Raw genomic sequence first — 12,286 nt, forward strand, 5'->3', positions numbered from 1 at the left:
ATTACCTATAACTTTGGGATTATCATGTTTTCCTTCTGAATTTTGCCCTCTGTTTATCTTAAAATATATTATATTCTTAATATATATTATATATTATATTATTATATACTATGTTGTTATATATTATGTACCAAATTATTATATTATATACTATATTATTATAATTGTATTATATATTTATGTTTTATATATTGTATATACATACAAAAACACATCCTATACCATATGTTATATATGAATGTCTATATTTTTTACATTATTCTTTTTATATTTTAAAACATTGTATAAATAGACAAATAAGGTCATCTAGTATAGGTCTCTTCTGCATTAATAACCTATTTATTATTCCTCTCAAGTTAATATATAGCTGATATTACTCTAAGCTTTAATTGAATTTTCTTTAATTCTATCTGAATCCCTAAATGTCCAGAACTTTTTAAAAGATTGCATTGAGGTGTAATTGACATATAACATGCCAGTTTCAGGTATACAACATTTGATATTTTTATAATTGCAAAATCATCCCCACAGTAAATGTTGCTAACATCTGTCATGATACATAGTAACAAAACTCTTTTTTCTTGTGATGAGGACTTTTAAGATTTAATCTTTTAGCAAATGTCATATATGCAATATAGAACTTTTTCCCATTGTGTCAGAGTCCCAAAGAATTTAGACATGCAGTGTCCAAACTTTTTGCAAAAGTATTTTTTCTCATGAGCTATTGCCTCCCTACCTTGCAATGACAAGGTATTCATGCAGCTTGGCCATTTGAGTAAAGAAGTAGCATGTTTACAAATAATACCACAAGATGCATATTTTGAACCATGAGTACTGGATCAGCATTCAGGAGACTGAAAAAAAAAGCTTAAGAATTTATCAATAGTAATAACCATTATTATTATTGATAAAGATTTTTCAAAATTTAATGTATTTACTATCTTTAACCCATCAATGAAGGAGTAATGCTAAGGGATCAGGGATGCCACTGACAAGGAACCTATGTTTACTCTACTCTGGCATGTTCAAGATATTTTTGAAAGGCCAGGTCTCTCCTGGGAAAGAGCTCAGCCCAAAGGAATAAGTTTGGTCTAGGGCAGTGTGGGTTTGTCTCCAAAGTAAATAGTGATTTTTTTTTAAGGTTTTATTTGCCCATTCATGAAAGACACAGAGAGAGAGATAGAGACACAGGCAGAGGGAGAAGCAGGCTCGCAACAGGGACCCCCATGCGGAACTTGATCCCAGGACCCCAGGATCACAAAGGCAGATGCTCAACCACTGAGCCACCCAGGTGCCCCAGAAAGAGTGATTCTTATGAGAACTTCCTGTTTTATCCTGGACTAATGTCTGAACTCTGGGATGATAAAGTACTACTAAGAAAATAAAAATAAAAAATAAAAATCTAAAGAGCCATTCACTAAAATAAGATGTTGGGTTAGAATGGCCTGACTGCCTACCTCTATCAGATCATGACCAGAGCCTTCTATTTGGGGTGACAGTTGGAACCAACTGAGGCAAAAAAAGGGACCCAGGGCCAGAGCAGTAGGTAGGACCATCCCACATGTGTGGCAGAGAAATCTCAGGAAGGGAGGAAAATGTTGAGCATTACATACAAGTTGAGGGCTAGCTCATCAGGGATCTTATGACACCAAAAATGCCCAAAAGGAGAAGGGGAAACAAATGAGGCTTGGGTCCTAGAATGATAGGTGTGGGGTCCAGAGATGCACCCTGATATTAGTCTCACTGTGGCGCACAGGCATCTCAAGCAGTATGGCCAAGGAGTCAGTGGCTCACAAGCAGGTGATCCCTCGGAAAGGGAGCTGGGGGAGAAGAGAGAAGAGAAATGAGTCACTTGCATTTGAATAAAGATCCTTTAAAGATGAAGATATTAATCCTATTTATTTTCAAAATTCAAATGGTGTTTTACCATGTGAAAACAGGACTTCGCTGGAGGATTTCACTCCTTTCGCAAATCTGAGCTGTCTGGCTAGAAAAGAACATGTGAACCATGTTTCATTTTACTGACCACAGGTTTAAGTCATTTATCAACGACAACAACAACAAAATATCTTGTAAAAAAAATTAAACTAGCAGAAACATATAAGCTGTCTTAAAATAGAAAACCTGGTGGCAGAAGTACCCTCAATTTCTTTGGCACAATGAACTAGACGCAGCATCTGTACAGTCTGTTCATACACTCTTTTCATAGATGGCTTGTGAAACCAACACTCAGACTCACATGAGAGCCTCAGGGGAAGCCAGATTTCACACCTCCAGCCTTCAAAGTTCTAACATAAGGCAGAAAATCTGATGTCATGTCATCTGTAAGAGACTTCGTGTAGAGAGAAGAGATGCCGGTCCCGGAATGTCCAATGCCTGCCAACAGGCTCTGCCTGGTGACATGTGTGTTCGTGAAAGAAAGAATGCCCAGTCATGAAGGTGTTCAGCCCTTTCAACAATGTATCTAAAGATAATGATAAAGAGGAAGGACAATCCCCCTGGCTCCATAACTAAACAAAGAACTTGCCTCCCCAGAGATTCATCCTACTTCGTAAACACTGTAAGGAGGCCACACTGTCTCGAGGAAGAGGACAATGAGAGTAGAGTCCCTGACACCATTATGCCGCCATATGTCAGGCACAGGGGGCCATAAAACTGAATGAGAGCAGTGTAAACCAGTGAGCAGAATCCCCTCCCGCCACTCCCATCCCCGATTTATGACCAACCTACTCTTCATTTTCAGCCAGTGAGGGCACTCACGTTCTTAATAAAATGCTTTGAAATCCTGACATAGGAAACACAAAATGTTATCGTTGTGAAAATCCATAAAGTTCTCAGTGCTTCACTAGAGATGTCAGCTAAACCACAGAAGAGAAAAAGTAACAGATTCCCCACCTTATTCGAAAATAAGCACATAAAAATATCTGGCCTCAGAAAAATGGCCTCTTTTGTAAACAGGTTTTCTGATCATAACATAGACCTCACCTGTAGTTACCTAAATGCAGCATGTTTCCCTCTGAGCGAATGCCTGAGCTCAGACAAGGTCAAGCACACTCCATCTCAGGAGGCATTAGCTCGTGACTCCTTTTTAACAGCAACACTTTGGAAGTGACTGATGTGCACACCCGGAGGTTCTTAATGGACCAGTTGCAATCACCACAATAGATGGCGTTTAAGGAGCTGTCTTTCATAGTTGCTGTGCAAATCATTTCTGTAAATGTGTGGGTTTATTGATTTGAATAAACCATCCCTTGATGTAAAGAAGGTAAGATCTGTGTTAGTCATCGAATATTTCAATACCAATAAAGCCACACTTTAGAAAATGTGTTCCCTTTCAGACCTATTACTTCTTGTTTTGTTTCTTTGGTTGGTTGGTTGGTTGGTTTTGTTTTAGCACTAAGTCCTTAAAACCTCTAACTATACATTAATACCATTTAGATAAAAGGTCTCAACATTTATTTGTTTTCATCTTCATAGCCTCCACTACAACACTTGGTATAGGGACACCTGGGTGGTTCAGTTGGTTAAGCATCCGACTCTTGATTTCAGCTCAGGTCATGACCTCAGAGTCATGAAATCCAGCCCTGCGTGGGGTTCTGAGCTGAGTGTAGAGCCTGCTTAAGACTCTCTCTCAAACAACAACAACAGCAACAACAACAAAAAACCAACCAAACAAACAAACAAAAGAAACCTCTCTCTCTCCCCCATCCTCTCTCTCAAATACAAAAACAAACAACAATGCTTGGTATATACCGGTGTGTTATATGAGGATTTATTGTGCTCCTGCATCCAACAGTTCATTATATATTCACTAACTAACCTGTTAGTAATGGAAATTAAGAAGAATGAATAGAAACAATCTGTGTCAGTTTAAAAGCTCATTTCAAGCTGAAGTGAAATAGTGCAGTTTCCACTATGGTATGATAATCACAGGAAAATATTAAAGGGGGTTACTGGGTAGATTATCTTTGCTTTTTATTCCTTTACAGTGTCTTCACATACAATAGTCAATAAATAATTTCTGGATGGATTTTGTCACACACACACTCAGTCAAAATATAAATTCCAAATTCAAGGAAATTCTTTTCTGTGAAAGACTGTGTATGTGGGGAAAACTCTTCATGTACCTCTGCCTTTTCAAGGGAAATCAGAGGCATTCAGTATGAAAGAAATGCCTTCTCATTTTACCTTTTTCACCCCCTCTCCTAATTATTGTAGCCTTTTTTTTTAATGGCTGCTCCTCTTCTTCTTTTCTTTGATTGCTCATCAGCAAAACTACCCATTTAATTAGGCATTTATATATATGTAATTTTTAAAAGATATTATGTATTCATCCTAGGTGGCACTTCATGGGGTGGTCCTAGGTGGCTGGGCAGGAAAAGATCAGTGTTTAAAACTTGGGCAGTAATAGTAATAGGCTATTAAGCAATTCTGCATAATTATCATAGTGTTTATTACCTATTTGTTATTTTTACTTTACTATAATTTCATACAAATAATCTCTGAGATGTGCCAGTGCCAGAATAACCTTATTACTAGGCATATAGTCCTCATATGGGAATGTTGTCACTTTGAATCTAAATTTTATTCAGAAGCTTCTATGAAGTATGTGGTGAATTTTCTGATTACGTAAAGGCACATGATGAATCAGAAGTTTAAGGTTCTCAGAAAAAAGAAGTTTAAGGTTCTCTGAATATAATATGAAAGGAGTTAACTTAGTGACAAATGGTTTCCTATAGTGAAGAGGGGTTGAGACCATTGCTTATGAATTTTAGCTGCTAGTTAACCAACTAATTAATCAAAAAAGGAAAAGTATGACTACTTGCTCTCTATAGTCGGTTTAATGAGAAGTTCCGAATAACTTAAGTGTTACAAATGACATAATAAAACTGAATTGATTTATTTGTTTTTAAACATAATATGTCTTTACCTGATGTACCAAATTTCATTTCTGTTTACATTTTTGGTCTAGGAATAGTCATTATACTTTATATTAAGTCTGTAAATTGAGTACCAAGTTATAGCATTATAAGTGTAACTTACTGGGCAGCCCCGGTGGCTCAGCAGTTTAGTGCCACCTTCAGCCCAAGGCCTGATCCCGGAGACCCGAGATCGAGTCCCACGTCAGGCTCCCTGCATGGAGCCTGCTTCTCCCTCTGCCTCTGTCTCTGCCCCCCTCTCTCTCTCTCTCTCTCTCTCTCTGTGTCTGTCATGAATAAATAAATAAAATAAAATAAACAAGTGTAACTTATTTAGGTAACAGACAAGAAAAAAAAAACCAGAAATCAGTTTTTATTATTTTTAAAAATCACCTAACAGCAAAAATTAAAATAATCATACACAGATATAAACACCTAGCTTGTAAATGCTGTTCCTCGAATTGTTTTAAATTCATGTGCAATTTCTAACTTCTTCATAAATCAGAAAGAACATATGCAAATATATCCAGTTTGGCATTTGCGAGAGAAAATCCCTTAGATGCAGAATTTCACTGGCTGCTCAGATAGGAAAGTCATTTTGGTTTTGCTTAAAAATTAACACATCCTCTCGCTGACATTTAAGACCAGTAATTGGCTGCAAAGTGCTCAGTGCTTTTAGATGAACTGTGGTATATATCTACCAAATCTATCTATATATAGATATTTATCTATAAATATACATATCTATCTATATATAGATATATCCATATATCTATATATAGTTAATATACATATATGTGTCTATATAAATATATATATTTATATTTATATACACACAGAGAAAGAGAGAGAGAAGGTAGTTCTTTACTACATCATCCTGTTGCTGCATACCTCATGCTACCTTGTTATTATATTGTGTGTCATAATATACTATTGTAAATGACTGCCTTTTTTCTCTCTTAAAAACTTTCTAAGATGGTAAAATTTGAACCAAACATCTCCAACTCCTAATAAAGCTAGTCACTGGAGAGCAAAAGGAGTGAAGACCCATGGAAGATTTCTCACACAGGTTTCACTATCTTTTCATTTTTGTAGATCATTATATCAAATGTTTATAGCAGCTATATGATATAGCCAGCCAAATTTTAGTTACAAATTATAAATATGAAAAGAATAAAAAGGAAAGAGAAAGACTGAGAGGAAAACACAGAATCCTAAAATATATACACTACTATGCAATATTTTTATTAACAATTAAATTCAGATTGTGGAACAGTTAGGGCAAACATCCAGATTATAAAAGAAGCAAGAAGCAGGTAGTAATTGGGGAACATAGCATGTTGTATTTTTTCTCTTATCTTCAAATTTTAACTCTATTATTCATCTCCCAAACACTTAGAAAGGATATCAGGCGTTGGTATGCGACGTGTTGGCATACAATGAGCAACTGCAATCCATCATCAGAACTTCGTGCTTCTATCCCAGAAACATGCTCCAGCTAAAGAATATTCAGCTTTAGTTTTAATGTAGTCATATATCAAGTATTTACTGAGTACCCACTATGTGTCAGTTTCTTAAATGTTCCACCTTCATATTACACTTACTGTGTTCCTTCTTACCCAAACACATGTAACAGTGCTACCCGGAATCTGTAACTACGAGAAACAGGTAATAGTGGTCAGTATTGGAAATTATTCCATTAACTCTCAGAGAGAGCTGACTACTTGTCAGAGTTGTAAGGATTTTTACTGGATACAAAAAAAAAAAAAAAAGAAGAAGAAGAATGACATAGCAATATTTGATTGCCTTGTTTGTAATTCTCTCTGAGTCAGAAAAATTATTTGTACTGAAAATATCTTTCAGTCTATATTAATATTTGGATTCAAGAATCTAAGGAAAATCATATGTTTGCTTACTTATTATTTATGTATATGAAAGGCTATTTTGAAACACTTCTGTTTAATGCATTGTGTTGACTACACATTTAGAAATAAACACAAAATCTGATTATTTGTAATGCCTATTTTTCAATTAAGAATGTTTTAAAAATTTGTAATTCAATGAGAGCTGAACTTAAGGACCATATTTTTAAATATATTTAGTGGAGCTATGATAATCCTTTTCCTCTACACTACTGCCTTTTAAATGGCAATCCTAATTGTAACAGCTTTTACTTTTCAACGAGGAAGTAAATTAATGAGAACCTCTCACTTTTTTCTGACCAGAGTATAATAGTTGAAGGAGTACTCTGGAGAACATAAAAATTACTGGGCTTATTCAAATTACAGTATTAGCTTTTAAAATATTAAATATTAATATTTAAATTATAAAACAAGATAGTTAATCTCTAGCCTTTTACCCTGGACAAAGCTATGTAGATGTTTTCAAAGAATTTAGAGCTCTCAAAGAATACTATTGCCCATAGTTCTGAAAGCATGGCACAAGAAAACCATATAGGTCGTTCACTCACTTTACTTATGCTTTGAATATTAAAAATCTACCTAAACAATAGAGAAACATGTCACACTATTTTTAGCCAAAGAACACAATCACCCATTCAGCAAATAAAACAAGAAATTGTATAACTGCTGTTTGAAGTATGAATTATTATAATTTTGGGAAGGCATTATGGCAATATGTACCAATGGTCCTAAAATATTTATATCCATTTTTAACTTGTACTTGCATTGCTATAAAACAATTTGAAATTTTCTAAAATCTTAATACATTAATATTAGGATTTTAATAATAGAATACCCTACTACTCATCAGAAACATGAAATTAAGGTCATGGTTGAGTAAACTATATTATGTGCATAGAGATAATATTACTAAGTCATTATAAGCATGTTTTGAAATTTTCTTTAAAATTTTATTAATGTTTAAAATTCATATAAAAATTCATAGAGCTTGGGGCACCTAGGTGGGGCTTAGTTGATTGAGTGTCTGCCTTCAGGTTGGGGCATGATCCTCAGGGTCCTGGGATCAAGCCCCATGTCAGGCTCTCAGCTCAGCGGGGAACCTGCTTCTCCCTCCCCTTCTCCCTCTGTGTTTTTTCTCTCTCTCTCTCAAATAAATAAAATCTTTAAAATAAATTCATATCCTGGATGAACTTTTACAAAATAAACACATATATCCATGCTCTTTAAATTAAAGAGAAAATTACTCTCACTCCAATGTGTAAAAAGTTTAAAAACCTAGGTTCTATTTGTCCTCAGAGCAACAGCATCAACATCACATGGGAATTTGCTAGATCCTGTAATTTGAAAATATTTAGATTCCCTCCTAGACCTACCCAACTAAAAGGCTCAGAGATAATAAAGCCCAGTAATCTGTGTTTTATCAAAGCCTGTAGGTGATTCTGAGGCACACTAAAATTTAAGAACTACTAATCTAGGGAATTTACTTTTTTTTTTTTTTTTTTGCATTTTACTTTAGAATGAGAAATGTGCTTATATGTATTACTTTAATGATGTAAAAATGGGCATAAAAATAATGTAAATATATATGACAACTGATGGTAGTGGCTATTGCTGGAGAGTAAAATAGGTGATTTTTATTTTTTTCTATATATGTTTTTGAATCATCCAGATTTCCTGAAAAGATTGTAAAACTTTGGGTATATTATTAAGCACATTTTGGTTTATTTTATTTTATTTTTAAAAGATTTATTTATTTTAGAGAGAGAGAACACATGTAGGGTAGGAGCAGAGTGAGAGAAAGTTAGTCAAGAGCAGACTCTGCACTGATGTGGAGCCCAGTGGGGCCCCATGTGGGGCTCCGCCTCAGGACCTCAGGATCATGACTTGAACCAAAACCAAGAGTCTGACACTTCACTGACTGTGCTACCCAGGCACTCCACATTTTATTTTTTTTAAAGTATGTTATCATCAGCTAAAACAGAGCGGCTTCTTATGATGGCACTGAACAGTTAAGTTGCCTGAACTATCATTTTAATTTCCATTCTGCATAGCAACATCTACGTGTGGAGTACAAAACCCTACCCCACTATTCTTTAAATATTTGGAAGAATAAAGGTAGACCATTACCCACTGAACACACTGATGGCTGCACAGATGGAAATAAATACAGCCTTGCATGAACATAGGAGGTAATCTTGAAATTGGAAGGCAAGTTAAATCCTCAAAGATTTCAAATTTACTAAGCCTTTTTATTTTAGGGAACATGACCTTTTCTAAAAGAAGCTTTTTAATTCCATCTCTCCCTAAAAGGCTAAAATAAATAGTTCTTTAACATAGCAAAATGGATCTTCCACGAGGAGAGATTAAAAGAGCAATTCAAGAGCTGCAAAACATGGAACCTAACTCTGATGATAATGAAGGAGTTATAGCAGCTGCTGCCAGTGCCCAGCCCAGATCCATCAGTCCTTATCCCTTCAGAAAGAAGGATTTCTACACACCAGTATTTGGGTTTTCCATGCCTGATGGCTTTTCCAATAGGTTGCTCTGTTCTGAGGCTCACGGATCAGCAGTACCAAGGAATTAACATTCTGAGGAGCAGTCCTCAACCAGTGACCAATGGTGTGAGAATATAAATACCTCAACTTCCTTGGCCCTTGAGTGGGGTAATTTTGAAGCACACATCTCAACAATTCTCAGAGATTTCCTGTGGGATTAAGCATGTCTCACACTATGTTAACATGGATACCTCATGGGCTGCTTCCCTCTCTGTTTCACTTTTCCTGTTTCCTTGCTGGTGTTTCTTGTACTTTCCAAATAAAAGACTTGATCTTGAGCCCTTGTCTCAATGTCTACTTCTTGGGCAATTCATACAAGTAAATGTGTTAATCTGCTTAATAAAGTAGAAGATGGAGTAGGTATTACTTATAATACATTTACTAAAATGCATTTTATTTTTTTATTTTTTTAATTTTTATTTACTTATGATAGTCACACAGAGAGAGAGAGTGAGAGGCAGAGACACAGGCTGAGAGAGAAGCAGTCTCCATGCACCGGGAGCCCGACGTGGGATTCGATCCCGGGTCTCCAGGATCACGCCCTGGGCCAAAGGCAGGCACCAAACAGCTGCGCCACCCAGGGATCCCTAAAATGCATTTTATAAGCCTTAGGGATTTACATCCATTGCCAAGATTGTAATTATCAACCTAAAGAAACCTTACTAACTAGCTCTTGCTTCTAGAAAATTTGAGCCTCCGTTTTCCTATGAAGATTTAAGCCATTATTAGTATTTGGGGGGATAGTAAAAATTATTTAACAATAGATATGACACAATTGCTTTAATAGTGATTGTAATAGAAGACATTATTATAGAAGTAGACTAACTCCTATTTGCCATACATTGATCATTTGGTGGCAGGTCTTAGGAGAGAGTCTGGAGCAATGGAGGGGTATTTGAGAGTCTCAGGCAAATGGATATTTAACAACCAGTTTAGGAAAATTCCAATATTTTAATAATCAGTAAAGCCCTATTAACATATTCAAAGAAAGATCTTGAATACCATATGTATGTCTTCTTTTTGTAATACAAACAATCTAGTTTCCAATGGGATGAACATAGTTAGCATATAAAATAACTGCCAAGAGGCACTCTTTCCTTGGGAATCAAATTTTCAAGGAAAACAAACATGAAGAATATGGATAATTTAAAAATATAACATAGAAATGCTTTCAATCCAGCAAAATGACTATCAACAAAGAATAAGTCCTCCTGGTGGTGTGAGTGCCACTCCTCAACATAAATGAATATAACATGCCTATTGAAATACAAAAGCCTTCTGATTGAAATGCCTCCTTATTTATACTCTGCTATAAACACACAAGGAATTCACCCTGTGTTGAGTACTGAATAAAAAGGTGAACAAAAATACCCAGTTGCTAAAAAGGTATTGTAATCTCCAAGTACCAGGAGGGAATTCAGAGGCTGGTAGTTGGTTAAGGCTGAAATATAACGTGAGTGGCCACTGTTGTCAAAATAATTTCCTACAAACTTGGGCAATTAACTAAAGCGTAAAAGATGACACTGCATGAAAAATATTGTTCCTACCACAGTTGTACAGAAAAGAAGAAAGAGGAAAAAAGAAAAAGGAAACTAGCAAGCAAACTCTGGCTTGAAAGATTCAGAATTTATAGTTTTCAACAATATTTTATGAGCCTCAAGAATACCTTCTTTATCTAGAGAGAGAAAGAAAAATCAAATTGAAATGAACTCTTCCTGAACTCAAGCAAACAAATAATGAAGCAAATGATTTCTGTATTAGATCTCAACACAGCTATTTAAAGTAAAATATTTCTGCATCTGACAGAAGTATCATTTCTAAACAAGAGGTTCTTGTCCCAGTCTCTGACCATACACCCTGAGAGTTTTCTGTTTTGACTAAACACATGGTACTATATAATAATCACAGCAGAGCACAATTAGCAACTTATCTTTTAGGCTTTAACTATAAACCATTCATTTAAACAATTTTTCCCCATTCAACCTCAGATATACAGTATTAGATGAATTATATCTCTGTGCTGTGACGCTGACATCATTGATCCATACATGCCTTGCTTTTATTAGTTACCCAATTCATGTTTTTTGAATAATATAACAAGCACCTATTAATTAACCACCTCAAAACAAAAGTTGCCATACTGAGCATAACTAACACCTAATTACATGGTTCCTCCATCAGCACATCTTTCTTGGCTCTACTATGCAAGATAGTCATCATCCAAAACTCTGTGTTCATAATTTCCTGGTTTTCCTTTAAAAATCATTTGTTGTGTCTGCATTTGTTAGTTTATTTTAGTTCTTTTTGAGGTTACTAAAAGGATAGCGTGCTACATATAATCTTTTAGGACTAATTTTTTACTATATTATATTGCTATGATTTTCTATGTTGTTGCTTGTTACTATAATCCATTCACTTTGATACTGTTGATAATATTCTGTTGTGTGAATATGCAGTTTATTTATCCATTCTTTCATTAATGGACATCTGAGTTGTTTTCCATTTTTACTATTAGAAATGGTACTGAGGGGATGCCTGGGTGGCTCAGAGGTTGAGCATCTGGCTTCATTTCAGGGTATGATCCCGGTATCCCAGGATCAAGTCCCATATTGGGCTCCTTGTATGGAGCCTGCTTCTCCATCTACCTATGTCTCTGCTTCTCTCTCTGTGTCTCTCATGAATAAATAAATAAAATCTTAAAAAAAAAAGAAATGGTACTGAGGATATTTTTGCACGTTTCCTTTGCAAAATGCAGAATTCTCTCTTCAATGGAGATTTCTCCTAACATGGAATTTGCTGAGACATGGTAAAATGAGTGTTCAACTTCAGAAGGTAATGCCCAAATTACATTCCCACCAACAATGTATAAGAAATCCCATGGAACTCTAGC

At 35.4% G+C, this 12,286-nt stretch overlaps 1 long non-coding RNA gene across 1 annotated transcript in view; it reads right to left on the reverse strand.

Moving 5' to 3' along the window:
* Positions 1-908: 908 nt before the first annotated feature.
* The window catches only part of LOC112911447 (uncharacterized), a 171,550-nt gene continuing 160,172 nt past the window's right edge, over positions 909-12,286 (reverse strand). Inside the window, exons 3-4 of the long non-coding RNA XR_011996213.1 lie at positions 1,928-1,987; positions 909-1,820 (exon numbers count right to left, since the gene is read on the reverse strand). This is a non-coding gene — a long non-coding RNA (uncharacterized lncRNA). The remainder of the gene's footprint in view (positions 1,821-1,927; positions 1,988-12,286) is intronic.

This window comes from Vulpes vulpes, chromosome 13 (assembly GCF_048418805.1).
Source record: "Vulpes vulpes isolate BD-2025 chromosome 13, VulVul3, whole genome shotgun sequence".
Classification (NCBI taxonomy): Eukaryota; Metazoa; Chordata; class Mammalia; order Carnivora; family Canidae; genus Vulpes; species Vulpes vulpes.